The following is a 16637-nucleotide window of genomic DNA, read 5'->3' on the forward strand; positions in this document are numbered from 1 at the left end:
AGAAAACACGGCCGCTCCAGGTACACTTTTGGCACCCCTTTTCTCGTGTTGAGAGCACAGCTGTAGAAGCTCCCGCCTGCTGTGGGGGCACAAGCCTTGCGCTGATCGTGGCCGCGAAAGCGAGGCAACTATAGGCGCACGCCTTGTGCCCGCACACCAGACAGGAGCTTCTACGGGATGCACCGTCCGCCCTTTGTTCGCTCACTAAATGGGCGCGCGCGCAGACGACCGCGGCCGGAAAGGCGATGCTCGCTCCGCAGAAAGAGGAGGCTAGCGCATCCTTCCTCGTATACATGTATATACATATACATATACGTGACTGACGGCGGTGGCTACGACAAAATACCAGCCCAGACTGTCCATAAGTCTCAGCTGGTACCAAAAGAAGAACAGTGCGTCGTTAAATTTGTAACAAATGGGGCAGGTTAAAGTTTTCTACCTCTAGCTGAGGCCTTAGAATATATTAGGAAGTTGCAAAACTTCGTGTCACACGCAGCACGTTATGCCAGAGGTAGTGGAGAGAAATGTAGACTGTCTGGACAGTGTCGTCTCTTCTGGCGTTTCGAGGGTGCCAATCCAAATGACATTTAAAGAAATATTTTCGAAAATAATTACATTTTACACGTGTGACCTGATTTCTCCTGCGCCCAATGCTTTGTCGTATCTTGATGAATATTCAATTTTGTGAACATTCAGTTCAGTGAACTAATTCTTTGGATTCCTTGAAGTTCCCGCTAGTGAGAGTTTGCTGTACACAGAAGCGTAGCAACGAATACACTTTTTATTTCAATCTCTCAATATGGATTGATCAGAACTGAACAGTTTAGTAGGCTCTCTATGTGCGGATTGCCACTGACCTCCCATCTTCTCACTTAGAACCAGTACAAGTGAGAACAGTGAAAGCAAGTACGCTGAGCCTGACTGTAGCAGGTATGTCACTCGATGTTGATTTCTGTGTGACGCATGCCTGTGTGCGCACACACCGACAGCAATCAGCCATGTTGTTGGCTTTCAAGGATTTACCATTGCAGCCGGACAACACCGAACATGTCATTGACCGTATTTACGATGTGGGTTTACGGGCAACCCAATCTAATTCCATATTTTTCAATTTTCACAGTACCCTTTGTGCACCCATTAATGACTCTCTCGAAATGCAACACCATATTAGTTCACCGATAATGAATACAGACACATTACTTCAACTTGCCCTCACTGCTCGAAGACAAGCCACTAAAACCCCGCACTGAGCACTACGGCCCCTACCCGCCATTGATAGCCAGTTAGAGCAACCAGCAACAACAGCAAAAAACTTTCAAGACATTGCTGGGAATCTAATACCACCTCTGCGTTCACTATCACCCTGGATAATGCGAAAGTTCGTCACTATAAGTGGCTTCGCTTTTTTCTTCTGTCTCATGCGCAAGATGCCGCCAAAGAAATGTTGGCCCTGCCGCCACAGTGGCTCGACTTCGCCTCAACCGGGCCAGAGGCACGGGCGGTAATTCCCCCTCCAGATGGCGCTCCACGTGAGCTCGCCGCGCCCCCTGGACGAAGATTGAGACGTCACTCAAAAGAGAAAAAGTGGCGAGACAAAGGTGAGGCGGCAGTCACAGCGCAGGTTGAAGCGATTGATTATATCGAGCTACGCCGCCGCTTCTTGCGCCTCGTGCCTTATCTCCGTATCGGAGTCGTCTTCCTTTATGGTCGGAAGCCCAACCAAGAGCGGGAACGATCTCACCAAGCCGTTGTCGGCTTCCCCGTGCCGAAGAAAAGTAATTTGTGCTCCCAGCCGAGGCTTTCACTGATGAACGCCGTCTTTCATTTTGTGCCCGAGCCCACACACCGTACTAGCCACCCCTCTCGTGCTCGTCACTGCCCATCGAGCAAACCATGCTCTCAACAGAAGGCGTTGTATCGGTCTCGCTTGCCTTATTTAGGGACGCCAGAGAGATTTCGCCAGCCCCATCATGCCTGGCAACTTTTGCTTACTTCTTGACTTCCTTTGTTTGCGCCTAGCTCTACCGTCCAAGAGACGTCTTCGGGTACCGACAGCTTGCCTCAAGGTTGCTGGCCCGGGCTGATGATTGTTGAAGGCGCAACTTGTTTTCGGTGGCTGGTCTCAACTGTAGTCGTCCAGCCTACCGGCTTGGAACTTACACATTCATTCTTTTTATGATTGTGCCTGGGCTTTTTGAAACACCTCCACGTGCTGTAGCGTTAGGCTCGTTACGAAAAATTTTTTTCCGGCTCTATGATGGCGTCGAGTGCCTCTGACAGGCTGTGTAATATGGCTCACGTGATGCGAGGCTTGGTTCGATCTAGATGCTTCAGAGACGATATGAAGCTGCTCCGAGGCGCGCGCTACTAAATGGCATCACGAGTTATGAATCGTGCGTTTTTCTGCCAGCGATTGCCTTTTCGGCCTTTTTTTTTCGAATACGCAGTGTCACCCTTTAACGCCTTCAGGCGCCGAATTATGATACACTGTTTACGATGAGTCATAATTAATGGCATTGTTCCAAGGCACTTAATATAACTTTCCAAATAAGAATATCTAGCAATTCGTTTTCTGTGCGTAAGTTTCAATCATTATTTGTAATGAACATGTAATCAAGCATTTCAGCATTTCAATTTTCTGCCGTAAATAACGTCTTATATTCACATCAAAATATAAGAACCATATGCTCCAAATGCGTGCGCAATAAGTTGTTAGTTGTGTTCATTTCGGGAATAAACAAACAGCCAGGCCTGCGAGGAACGCGCAGCGAAGTCACAGCGAAAGCTGTACTGCGGCATGATTGATATGTGGGGTTTTAACGTCCCAAAACCACTCTATGATTATGAGAGACGCCGTAGTGGAGGGCTCCGGAAATTTAGACCACCTGGGGTTCTTTAACGTGCACCCAAATCTGAGCACACGGGCCTACAACATTTCCGCCTCTGTCGGAAATGCAGCCGCCGCAGCCGGGATTTGATCCCGCTACCTGCGGGTCAGCAGCGGAGTACCTTAGCCACTAGACCACCGTGGCGGGGCACACAGAACTGTGCGCTATTGCTTTTAACTACTTCGGAAGAAAATAATATCCGGGTTTTTACGTCCCGAACCCACTAGAAGTTTATGAGTAAACGAAAGTGTAAATTGGAAGGCTCGTTTTTGTATGTTGTCTGTTATAGTTCTTATTACTATGATCGCGAGGAATCACGTTGTGTAGGGCTTCGGAAATTTTGACCCTCTTGCGTTTTTACCGTATACTTACATCGCACAATAGACGCGCCTCTAGCATTTCTGCTACGTAAAAATGAGATCGCCACGTATGGAATCGAACCCGCAACCTATGGGTTGGCAGCCAAGAACCCCAGTCTGAAGCGGACCAGTGCTTTAGACGGAAAAATACCATCTAAGAAGGCCGTGTCGTTAACGAATCCAATATTGCGGGCCAGAAGCGTAAAATCACGCCACGCGTCCGAATATGGAATTTAGCGCAACAAGCGGGCGTTATAAAGGCATACTTATTACAAAGCGGTAAGACATACTTAATCATTGTATCATCAGCAGAAACATTAACAAAGAAAGCAGCTGCGCAAGTGCACATGTTGCCTTACGGACGTGCACTAGGCCCTTGTCTGATTCGCAAAAGGAATTATGGCATCAAAAAAACTGCGCAACCGCATTTGAATTTTGTAATTTTATAAGCTAACTAGCTACAGCTGAAAATTGTTCATTTCAGACGTATTTTTTTTGCGATTTCATTGATTCGTGACTGAAGCCACCATCCTATTCACGGCCGATATCCCGGGGTCGTCAACAACATGATCAGCGTGACTGAACCCGCTGCGCGTCAAAAGCCTCTTTCATGATTTGACAACCAACCGAATCTAGTGCTCTTGGCTGACACGTTATACCTGCGAACTTTTTAATGTCATCCGCCCACCTACCTTTCTCTCACCCCTTCGTGCGTTTGCCTACTCTGGGAATACAGTAAGTAAACCTCATTGATCAGCGGTTGTCCTGCGTATACGTGTTACGTGCCCGGTCCATGTCCATTTCTTCTTCTTGATCGTCAAATACGATATCCTTAACCCCAATTTTTTCCCCGACTCACTCTGCAGTCTCCCTGTCTGTTTAGGTTAGACTTATTATTTTCTTTTCCTTCGCTCGGAAAATCATCTTCAATTTAAGCTGAACCCTTTTTGTAAGACTCCAGGTTTCTGTTCCGTAGGTAAGTACCGGCAAGATCCAGCTGTAATATTATACCTTCCTCTCGAGGGTTAGTGGCAGATTACCATTCTTTACTTGAGAATACTCGCCGAATGTGATACACCTCATCCATATTCTTCAAGGTATTTCCCTCTCATGGTTCGGCTCCGCGGTCACTGCCTGTCCTAAGTAGACATATTCATTTACAACTTCCAGCGTCTCTCCTCCTATTGCGAAGTGCTGTTTTCTGCCGAGACGGTTGCACATTACTTTAGTTTTGTGCATATTAATTTTCGGCCTACTTTTCTGCTTTGCGTCTCCAGTTCACTAATAATAAACTGTAATTCATTCCCTGAGTTAGTCATCAAGGCGATGTCAATAGATTACGCCAAGTATCTTCAAAACAGCAGCTTGCAGCAGGCATTCCAGGATGATTTGAATCAGTCACTGTTACGCTAAAAAAAATTTGGCAGATTCCACGTACCTGGGAATCGACGTTACGCCAAGCATGCGAATGGAAGCAGGCCATCTTGCATTTGTTTAATTGAGCGACACGTCATGAACTGACACTAAATATATGTACAAATGTTGCACGCACAGACATACGTTCAAGAGTTGCAGATTAGTATATTACCCACTGTTTGCACTTACGCAAAGATGTCAACTGGAACATGCGTATTAGCAACACTAGAAGCTGATATTAAGCGCTGATGTTCGCGAAGATGCTGGCCCTGGACACTGCTACGTAAATCAACTTTAGCGCGTGATACATAGCTACAATTGACGTAAACTCAACGTGACGGCTGTATTAGGTAAACAACACTGCAACCACTATTGACGTGTTATGAAGACTATAGCGTCGATTTGAAAAGTATTTCCGAGACCTGGCATAGCTCTGTGGTAGAATGCTTGACTGCCACGCAGAATGCTTGGGTTTCGTTTCTTCTGGGACTCTGAATTTTTTCATTTGCATGCGTCGGGGGTCAATGCTACCTATGTCAGGTTTTTCCCAACACCGATATTTATTCTATGCCTTCGTTGGGTCGACGCTACCAATGTCGGGTATTGCTTAACGCTCACGCGTTGAAATTGCATATGCGTGTTCTCGTCGTTCCTGGGTAGATACTAAGTGTCAATATCTTGTGGCAAATACCCGCATACCAGCAGCACATACCCGTCCGTGAGTGTGTGCCACTGTCTTGAGGGAAGTGTTTGACGACATACGTGACGGGATTGTGACAATATTCGTGTCTTGCCAGCGCGTCATATTCGTCAAATCATCTTACCCTCCCATGCTAATTTTGGTTGGCGCCAAGTTAAGGGGGTGACCACGAGAGCACCCAAACTTAAGCGGCTAGATAGATAGATAGATAGATAGATAGATAGATAGATAGATAGATAGATAGATAGATAGATAGATAGATAGATAGATAGATAGATAGATAGATACGCTCAAGGTCGACACGTTCACTTAAAACTGAGGGTCAGGCTAGAAAGTGACCAGCTGATGCACACAAAAGCCCGACTACGCTATCGTGTTCATCAACAGTGAATGTCAAGCGTCCTCCTGTTTTTTTCTTCTTGTCTTGCTCTGTACTTAGCTTTAGTACGTACTGACATATACCAACAAGCCAGCCAAGCGTCAACTTGGTTAGCATTGTACCATCACGTGACGTAAAGCTGAAGTGAAAGGTTCGCTGGGGTGAAGACCAAGGTCAGGGTTGATACTGTCATTTTTCACCTCCTCCTTGTGCAACTGCCGGGCTTGGAGAGTGATGCTGTACATCACAGCAGACAAGTACAAGAGACGCTTAGGCACACAGAAACCAGCAACCTGTGGCTAAAGGCTGCAGGTTACAAATGACCCCCGGTTGATTGCAGGAACCTGGACAGCCAATGGTTCCCTCTTCCTTACGGTGTTTCCCGACTATCCGTCTCCCAACGTCTTCTTGCAATCTTCTTACCGTTATTTAGAAAAACAAGCACTATAAGTTTCTCTCTCTTTTCTTTATCTGATGCAGGATGCACCCGCAAGCGTAATCACAGATCCCACATCATTTCATCTCCATAAACAACTTCTTCGCGATCTACAAACTTACAATAGCTATACTTGAATACCTTGATTCTGATTGTGCTTGAATACTTGAATACTTGACTTTGATTTGTTGTACTATTATGCATTTTTGAATTGCTATCTAACTATTGTAAGTATTTATTGTACTTCATTGCACTCGTATCTACTCAATATTTTTCTTGTAGCTCAGCAAATCACTACTGTTAAAGATCGGACCCGACTGCACTTCAATGGGTTCTGGGTTCCTACTTGTATGCTAACTAATAACCAACAATTCTATACACTTTCCTCGCGTTAAACTGATTGATCGATTTACTGACTGACTGATTGATTGATCGAGTGATTGATTGATCGATTGATTGATTGACTAGATTATTGACAGACTGATTGGTGTTCCCAGCAACGACTCGTTAGAGTGAAGGCGTGTTATATGCAAGAGTTCATTTGTCATATGCAAAAGTCGAAAGAGGTAGCGGAACCGTAGTGTCGCAGAATGAAGGAATCCCTTTTGTCCTTTTAAAGCGAACCTTTTTTTTTTTTTGAGTTACAGAATTTGGCGACAAAGGCGGTATACTTCCTAAAAGAAATCTTTTACGCGTCATTTACAACGTATCTAGATTTCACCCTTCTGCAAAACTATTCCAAGCTGCCGATGTTGCAACAGTTTTAACGCAATAGCGTTAAAGGGCTCGTTTTCAATACTTTGTATTTTATGCCTTGTTCTAGGTACAAATTCTGAACAAAAAATAGTATAATAATACCTGCACATATAGTCGAGTTGGCCCGATACTCTCTTCTATATCTGTTTCTGTCATGAAAAAGATTAAAACGAGAACACCACGCACAATTTACTAGGTTCTGTTGTTGAGAATAACTGCGATAATTATTCTATCACAAGTTGCGGCTTTTGATATTTCTTCTTGTAGCTGCAACCTTAGTGTTTTATTTGTGAGCTGATAGCTATAACGACCGATATTACTTTTGTTTTTATTTGTATTTTCCCACTTTTTTCATTCTCTGGACTGGGCGTAGTTGTCGCGTTATTTTGGAGATCATGTTCATCGATATTGTGTGCCCTCTTTATGTTTATGCTTATGTGCGCCCTTTCATATACGCTGTAACATGTATGCTGCCAAACTTTGCTCGGCTGGGATGCTTAGTCAAGCTAACAAGAGCTTTCTCTTTCCATATATGCTCAGGTGCCTGAAGTTAAGGGTAAATAAATTGATTGAAGGTCCGTTCGATTCCCCTGCACCACGTGAACCAGTTCACGGGTTGCTGCACTTTGCCATACGTTTTAGTGGTGCAGCATTGACGACCTTTGAACCCTGTCATTCGTTTCAAAAGGTTCAGAAGAGGTGCAGCACTGGTTCAAGATTTTCCTGTACCTCTTACGCGGACGGTGCTGGCTTGGTGCAGCTGCATGTGCAGCTGAGCAGACGACGCAGCACTTTGGCGTAGGTGGCTTAGGCGTCATACCTGCCTCTACAAACGCGGTGTGTTTTGCCAATATGTTCGTGCCTCATAAACTGTCCAAATGTGTGGTTCGCCATCGTTCAGTGTTAGCTGTACGGTGTAAATTAAGCGAAGAGAAATAAGGCCTGCACACTGTTGGCACATCATCATTCGTTTCGGGGGTCGCACTGTGCCTGCGCCGCTGAACTCACGCTGCACAATTTCTGAACTTCGCTTGCACAGCCGTGAACTGGTTACAATTGGTGCAGGTGAATCGAACGAACCTTGAGTTAATTATTTTTTAACATTTATTAAATAATGACAAACCCGGCACTGACCAGTGCACAGAGATGCAGGTGTGCTCAACTCGCCCTTTCTATTTTTCTGTGCTGCCCTCTGCTGTTTGGTAGGGTTTTGGTACGGGCTGAGAAAGCCGGTGCTGCTAGAAGTAAAGCCTCCGAGACTATGAGGTGTTTTGCGACATTGCCGCTAGGGGAAGGGTGCATGCGCCGTGGCATCACGAGAAAGGCACATTAGGGTCTTCGAAGGTCGCTGATAACTTGCGTATTTTACAGGTGCCGTTTAAAAGTAACTGACACTCTCTCGAATGCGAGCTTGTCAGTGATGAGTCGTTTGTGGTATGGCGGCGTGATCTCTTTATTGAGGTCATTTGCCATTTCACGTTGTCCTGCTTATTTATTCACTCTCATTGTTTCGTTCGATTGAATCATGCAGGACCGTAATGTTTCTCGTAGCGATGGCAGTACTGCACTGCTAAGCATTTGCATGGGTGGAGGTCCGATACCTCGCGTGGAAGGGAAGAAAAGTCAATAATATTATGTGGGGTTTGACGATCCCAAAACCAAGACATGATTATCAGGGACGCCGAAATCAATGGTTCCGGATTTTTCTTTACCATCCGGTGTTCTTTAACGTGCCCTAACATTGAACAGTACATGGGCCTATTTTCATTTCGCATCCATCGAAATCCGACCGCCACGGCCACGTTCGAACAAGCTGCGACCTTCGGGTGTACAGCCGAGCGCTGTAACCACTGATATTCCATGGCGGAAACAAAACGCTATGAGTGTACATCACGCAAGGCGATGGAAAGAAAGAAATAAGGTAATAAAAGAAGAAAAACAAATAGCATATGCCAGGCATGCAGGCACCTAGCTGCGTTTGCCCCCATTTTCTCAGTTAGGGAAGGGCCTCGACTGCTCCAGAATAATGTTCGGAAAAGTAAGAAACATCGGACATATAAGAGTGTCAAGAAACAAAAATTCAATTTTAGCTTTCCTCCTTCGGCAGATGATAGGTATAAAAGACAGAGAAGGAGCTATATCAACACATCAAAAGTATTTACCAATGAAACGGCTGCTTGTTTCTCCCATAGTCTAAATCCTTAATGAGTCATTTGGAATATCACTGAACATAAGTACGCTTTCGTCTTGGCGGCATGTTTATTTAACATTTGCTTTATGATGAAGACTTCTTTAGAGTTGACGTGCCAGCTCTAATAGGTATTCATTGCTGCCACACCATCGCTGTAAACCGACCGGCGGAGAGTATGAAAATAAAATGTTCTTAAATATTGACATGCACAGTATAAACTATTGTGGAAATTGTCAACTATATCGAATATTTTTTTCTCCCTTTGACTTTTGCAACCCAATGAGTGTGCATTGGAAAGGATATATGACACCACCCACTTTCCTATGATGACAGTGGTAAGACATGGTTGATTTTTCGCTGGAATAACCAATCCGCAGTACAGGTTCTAATGAACTATTTTCGAATAGGCAGTACTACTTGTTCTTCACCCGTGAAGTGTTAAATGAATCCTGAAACAGTTATTTCAAAGTTTTGACAGTGTTTAGGCTAGGGCATCATTAAACCATTCACACCATAAATATACACTGACGCGCCGTGTACCAACGCTGCTACAGACAATTATATGATATCCTCCTTCTCACTCCTGTTCTTTGACTCCTCAGATGAAAAGTCACGCTGACATCGGGGGCGCACGCGATGATTTCGGCTTCGCCCAGTCATGATCTCCGAGAGTGCACGCCGACAGGTTACGTGCAATCTCGGAGGCCGTAGCCCGGCCAATGCACCCGGCAGCACACACACCGTCTGGTAATATAAACAAAGGCCACCGAATTACTGATAACTGCTCCGACAGGTGCCCCCACCGTATAGCAGCCGATCTTACGTGCATTGCGGACCCAATCAGATCAGCAGTCTGGATGATGTCGCCCTTCCAGTGGATGTCGTACTACGAGTGGTTGGATGAAAATGGGTTTTTCTGAGCGGCAGTGAGCCTCAGAAATTGGCTTCTTTAAATGGCTACCAAAGAGCAAAACAATTTGTTTCGCATCAGTAAAGTACCATTTCGCAATCCCAAAAACGCGATTCTTACGGGGACACAACATTTAGCCATCAAGAAAACGCGAAAAAATAAAATGCATGTGGCAAACCCACCTTGCGAATTTGCGCACCAAATACCGTGATGTAAGAACTATTCAAGGCGTCTACTATAGGTCCTATGTCACTTCCAATCGATGAAAATGAAGTACATTGTAACCTGTGGGCGCACGTAGCATACGTAGTTTCAGAAAATTTCATCGATCGAAAGCCATGAAAACACCGAAAACGCATTTTGGAATTTCTTATGTCACGAGCAGAAATTTTGGTGCGAAAATAAAAAAAAATTTACTTCAGCCTCTATTTTTTTCCGCTAATAATGAATTCATGGTAGTGAAACATATTTGTTAGAGTTCTCAAAGTGTATGCTTGTGAGTCTAAACCAAGTCACTGTTCCTCTTTAAACTCCCTTTAGAACGTTAAAGCAAGTCACGCAAACAGCTTAAAAACATAGTTTATGCAAAGAGCATAAATCAGTTTCTAAATTACCTTTAGGACTTCGTCATCCTCCGGATCAATGAGTTCGTAGAAAATCGTCAAAACCGTTTCAGAGTCCTTTCATACTTCACAGCTCTTTTATTTTCATCTGCAATCTGTGAATCACTTTTACTAAGCATGTGTGCTGTTTTACCACAATATTGAATCTGCGTTCTCTTACCTTAAGTGTTTTCAGTATTTCAATCCAGGATACGATAGCATTTTGGTTTTGATCTGCAGTGTGGAGGTGACTCTGGTTTATTCTTTGTGTAATTTTTGCTCTTATATTATGCGACTGTGTTCTTATATCTTCAATGTTTTGTACTGGCCTGCAGTGTGGCATCCCTGATATGTCTCGTATGTTAAGTGTTATTGCAAAATCTATAAAAAAATAAATAAATAACTTCTAAACGTTTACTCAGCTGGTTGTCTCTTTCAAATCGTATTTTACAACTGTGTAAAAACATGAAAGCTTTACAGGATCTCTTTCATACATAGTTTCCAACCTAGCATAGCAAAGAGGAAACACTAAACCCCCTTCCTTGATTATTTCACCTGAAAATCACATAACTAAATGAGAAAATAAGTGAGGTTTGTGACTAGATGCTTACAGCAACAAAGCTTGTACAATGAAGGGGTGCTAAATAGCTGAGCCAACGAATGAAGACAACCTTTTTTATGGCGCTAGAACTTAGTGGCAATATGTTTTTCAATGGACAAACTAGAATTCGCCCCAAGCCAACCGGAAGTTTATTGTTGGCTATAAAGCCGAAAAATGCTGGATCCTTTGGTGAACTTTTGGCTTTGAACATTAGTCGATTCCCCAAAAAATTATGTGAAAGCTTTTCGCCAACAAACGCTGAAAGCCATGAAGGTGTTCATTGGCTAGTTTGAGAAGGGGAGTTAAACAGTGTTCCAGTTCACTATTGAGAGCAAATACTTGGGCAAGTTGGTGGTTTATTATACTGACAACAGCGCAACAATTGACATGGAATAGGACGAACACATACTGGTGCTCAAATTGCACATACATATTTGTTGGCAATCTTTTGTTTACGTGTATTTTCTTTATTATGATTCATTCCGGAAATAAAGTTCAGTTGCAAGTTCAGAGCTCGTCTGTTTTCTTTATATTCCTTGCCTTGCCCTTTTTGCACTGTTGTCAGTTACGATGGTTCAGTTTAGTTGTGCCGGAAGCCACAGGTTGCCAACCCATGTTCTAAACTACCCCATCGCGACCACTGGATGCTGGTACGCATAATAGTCCAGGGCATGTTTGATAAAATGAAGCTTCCAAATTAAGTGTACTTTCGTAATGATATTTTTTTCACACGATTGCCTCCACGGCCCATTAGACCATTTATGGGAAATGTTCACATATTGCTGGACATTCTCACCAAATATTAAGCTTGTGCAGTGTCTGCACATGATGTGTGCTTACGGATTGACATCGTAAACCCCCCTCACTGCACGAACGACATAAATATGAAGTAAAGTATCAAATTGATCGTGATGACACATAAATAGGCACAAGAGAAAAGGACGCAGAAAGTAACATTTTTATAGTGCTTGTAAATATTTGTCAGTGAAAAATTGGTGTGAGGTTGTTTCATTGAATGTCATATTCCATGTCACCGCATACCACAACCCACCACTATTTTGGTGGAGGTCCTGTAAGATTGCTACGTTGTTCTGTACGATGCCAAATCGAATGCCACCGCATACCACAGCCCACCAATATTTAGGTAGAGGTTGTGTAATATTGCTACGATGTTATATAAATGTCATATTTCATGTCACAGCATACCAAAACCTACCAGTATTTTGGTTATGAATTGGAAATATTGGTGCGAGGTTGATCCATGCAATGTCCTACGCTTGCCACCGCATCCCCAACCCACCAATATTTTGGCAAAGGTCATTTATTATTGGTACGATGTTCTCTGAAATGTCATATTCCATGCTACCACGTACCACAATCAACAAATATTTATGTATAAATGTCGTTTAATATTGGTACGACATTGTATGCTTGCGATATTCCATGCCAAAACATACCACAACGTACCAATGAATTTAATAGAAATAGTTGAATATTGACACGATGTTGTATAGAACGTCACTCCATTTTGCTGTGCACCGCAACCAGCCAGAATTTCGGTAGTAATTGTCGAATCTTGGTACGATGGTGTATAAGACATGTTATTCGATTCCCCAGCGTACCACAACTTCCTGAATTATAGGTTGGTCCTAGTGTATTAGTATCATGTTGTATACAATGAAACATTTTATACCACAGTATTCCACAATTTAGAAGAGAATGGAAAACAACTGTCTTGGGTCCTGGGAGACGCGACTGGGTCACGACACCAACTCACTTAAATTTTAGCGCCATATTCCCGGACCTTGTTGCCAAAAATATTGTTTGTGCAGTATTCGTGATTGAACTGTGTTTGCAGAATATTGGTAACATTTGATAGCGTCCTGCAAATTACCCCACAACACAAAAGGTCTAACCAACGTTTACCGCGTAACTCTGGTAATAACCTAATATCTTGAACCCGTGCATCAAGTTTCTGCAGCACCTGTACGTGTAAATAATGACAACGACATTGATAACTGAAAAGTTAAAGCAGCCCCAGTCAATCACAACTGCAAACTCAATTTCTCAATACTTGTAATAACATGTCCGCGCTGGCACGTGGGATTTTATTGCAAGCACAAAGCACATCTCTGAATGTGTCAGAGCTGCTTCCTAAGGTTTTATGTCATGTTTAATTTTTGTGTAATCTGCAGTTAGTCACATAAAATTTAACTTTTTGCACTGCAATAACGCTGTAGCTAATCAATGATTTTATTTTCACAGTAATATTGACTGGCTATTTTGTTTTAATATGTTTTTGATACATTCGTTCATTGTCTTCTCGAATATAATGTCGTAAGTGCAATCAGGTGGTCTAAATTTCCGGAGCCCTCCGCTACGGCGTCTCTGATAATCATATAGTGGTTTTGGGACGTTAAACCCCACATATCAATCAATCCGTAAGTGCAATGAAGTAATTTTCTACTGTCATACCTAATCATACCTAACTTTGGCAATACCAAGTGTGATATATCACAGTGATACCTAACCACGCTTAACATTGTTAATGATAACTGACAAAAGGCATTCTGGAATATTGTAGCGTTTCTTTTTAATTCACTGTGTCTTTTGTCCAAGTATTTTGGGATGGAATTAGAATTCGGGGTGTTGCGGAAACCACAATTTGATTGCTAAACACAGATTTGTGGTTAAACCCATTAATTTCGACTACTCATGGTTCTAACATACCTAAATTTTAGTGCACTGGGTGAGAAAAAATTAGATTGTTCGAATGCTGCTTTTCGGCTGTAACAAATTTTCTACCTTCATATATTTGCTACTGGGCCAATAATGTGTTTGCTAAGCTAGCCTGCTAATTTTCGTTGCACTGATCGAAGTATGCTCAAAGAAAACAGTTTGTGCCTTTTGTATGTGTGCAGGTTCCTTGACCAAGTATCTGGCCAGCACCTGTGAAACATCAATAATACGCAATTTGTGAAAAAAAAAAAAAAAAAAAAAAATTATAAAAAAATTGTTTCCGCCCGGGATCGAACCGGGGACCTTGCGCGTGTGAGGCGCACGTGATAACCACTACACCACGGAAACCGCTGGTATGGCCGGTTGAACAAGCTCGTGTCATGCCTTGTGCATATTCACAACAAAAGTTTAGTAACATGGCGATCAAGTTGGCAGGGCCATATGCGCCCTCTTCACCCATACTACCAGTAGCGTAACCTACCCCCCCCCCCCCCCTCCAGAAAAAGGGGGGGGGGGGAGGGGGATGTCAAGCATGCCTCCACATGGCCAGTTGAGGGAGAACTTGTGAAGTGTTGCTGGCGCAACAAGTGCGGTACGTCAGCGAGATGAAATGGTTTGCAAAACCAAACGAAAGCGGAAAGTACAAAACTTTGTTTCAATCAATTTGCGCCTAATATTGTACAGCAATGAAGTAAATGCATGGTTCACAATCAGCAAATACATCCTATAACTCCCGTTTCGTGAATTCCAGGACAGTGAGAGTCCATTATCTTTTCCAAATAGAGGGGACCACTTCATAAAACACTAGGCAAAAAAGATGATGTCATCATTCCGTGCATTTGCTCTGAAGTACAAAGTGGACATATACAAAACACGCACGCAAAGATGTATCGTTAAGATAGGAAACAAGCAACGCCAGACTCTGCGGTTTGTTTAGCCGTAAATATTGGCACACGTACTAGCCGGGAGGTGTGTAGTTAATACTGACAACTTTTGAGAAGTGTCGTGTTTGTTTTTCTATCCACGCTGCTGGGCTGGGTGGAGACTGTATAGAGCAATAATCGCAATAATTAAGTCTTTAGGGGGTAGGGGGTGGGGGGTAGGTTGATACCTTGCACTTCACGTTTTCACTATGCGTGGTCTTTAAAGCAAAAGGGTTGGGAGAAACATTAAGGTGGGAGGGGGACACTGTCACCCCTTTCCTCTGAAACTGCCCCTGCCACTGCATACGTTTCATAAACTGCGACACTCGTCACTTTTCACATGCAACCGTGGTGAAAACGCGCCGGCGCAAGGTGCGTAGCGCCATCTGTGAAATGTTGACAAAGGCTGTCACTAAGTTGGTTCTTAAAAGCGCCGCAAGGCGGCGGGACCTTCCAAAGGATAGGGGAGATCGTTTTCTCCGCATCCTCCGGCGGATGCCCCGTCACGCCGCATCCGGGAATACATCCCGGCGGAGAAAGTCAAAAAACGAGCCACACAGCGCTCACCCCGTGGACGTGGAAGATGTCCTGAGCGACGGCGGGCTGAAACGTGAGTGCATCTCTTTTTCTTCCGTCTCTCCTGGCTTCTCCCTTGCAGTCTAGAATATCACTGGTGCGTTTCGCGGATGATCTTCGCCAAGCCGAGCGCGATGCTGAAGACTTTCCGACGACGAGCTGTATAGTTAGAAGAGGGGGTAAAGTGGGAGATGATTAGAGGAGTGGCGCGGTGGGGCCGGTCCTACGCGATCTCACTAGGTCCACGCCGTGGCGCGGGCGAAACGAGGTTGCAAGTGGCGGCTCGGAGTTGTCGCCAATGGCTCGTTGCAGGCTGCTTTCTTTCGGGCCGGAGTTTGCGCTGTCGCGGGAGCTGTTCGCAACGTCTCTCGCACGCTTCCACTTGCGGTGAATGCACGCGCAGTTGGTTGCGCTCGCGTTATTGCACTGGCTAAACGAAGATTTTAACTTAAGACGTCGGTGTCGCTGAAGCGGCAGAGTCATCGGTGCACTGTCTTAATCATCGCATTCACGATGATGTTGACCTGTGAATTGTTGGTATATAAATTTCTACCTGCAAACGGTTGGTGAAATGCCATATTGAATACTGTAGTTACAAACCGTGAGGGTGATGTAGTGGCTGTGGTGCTCGACTGCAGAGCCGATGGTCGTGGGATCGAATTCACGGCCGCAATTTCTAGGGAGACGAAAATGCTAGGAACTTATGTACTGTGACTTGGGCGCTCGTCAACGAACACCGGATGGTCCAAATTTGGTGAGCCCTCCGCAGTGGCGTCCCATGTAGACGTGTTTTGGAACGTTAACCAACAGTTATTGCAGTGTAACCATTCAGGAATAGTTATGACGAGCCGTGTCTCAGTTCCCCGTCTACGCAATCTTCTATTCGTTTACAAGCTCAGAATAACTACCAACTCTGCCATGTGTTCAGAAAAAGTGGGCAACGATTTAGAGTAAGAGGTGCTCTGCTATTGGAGAGCATGAAGTCGTCCCTTGGGTCTCACACTTGATGAAGCCCTCAGTCTGTGGACACTCCCGCTCATGTGTTTAAAAGTGGTGAACGATTTAGAATACTCGTTACTTTACTATGGGAGAGCTGAAAGCCGTCCCTTGGAAAAGAAAACTCCACCCTTTACGGTGCGCTAAACGGCAGCAAAGTCATTG

The 16637-nt window shown here is 44.2% G+C and overlaps 1 protein-coding gene and 1 non-coding gene across 5 annotated transcripts in view; one reads left to right on the forward strand and one right to left on the reverse strand.

Moving 5' to 3' along the window:
* Positions 1-14252: 14252 nt before the first annotated feature.
* TRNAV-CAC (transfer RNA valine (anticodon CAC)) lies at positions 14253-14325 on the reverse strand. Its single transcript has one exon. It is a non-coding gene; the product is annotated as a tRNA-Val (tRNA).
* Positions 14326-15407: 1082 nt separating this feature from the next.
* Positions 15408-16637, forward strand: part of Nmdar1 (glutamate ionotropic receptor NMDA type subunit 1) — a 144837-nt gene continuing 143607 nt past the window's right edge. For all 4 annotated transcript variants that reach the window (XR_012885525.1, XM_037416492.2, XM_075871393.1 and 1 more), the window contains exon 1: positions 15408-15510. The gene's annotated coding sequence lies outside the window, so the exon portion shown is untranslated. The remainder of the gene's footprint in view (positions 15511-16637) is intronic.

The sequence above is a fragment of the Rhipicephalus microplus genome, chromosome 8 (genome assembly GCF_043290135.1).
Source record: "Rhipicephalus microplus isolate Deutch F79 chromosome 8, USDA_Rmic, whole genome shotgun sequence".
Taxonomy (NCBI): domain Eukaryota; kingdom Metazoa; phylum Arthropoda; class Arachnida; order Ixodida; family Ixodidae; genus Rhipicephalus; species Rhipicephalus microplus.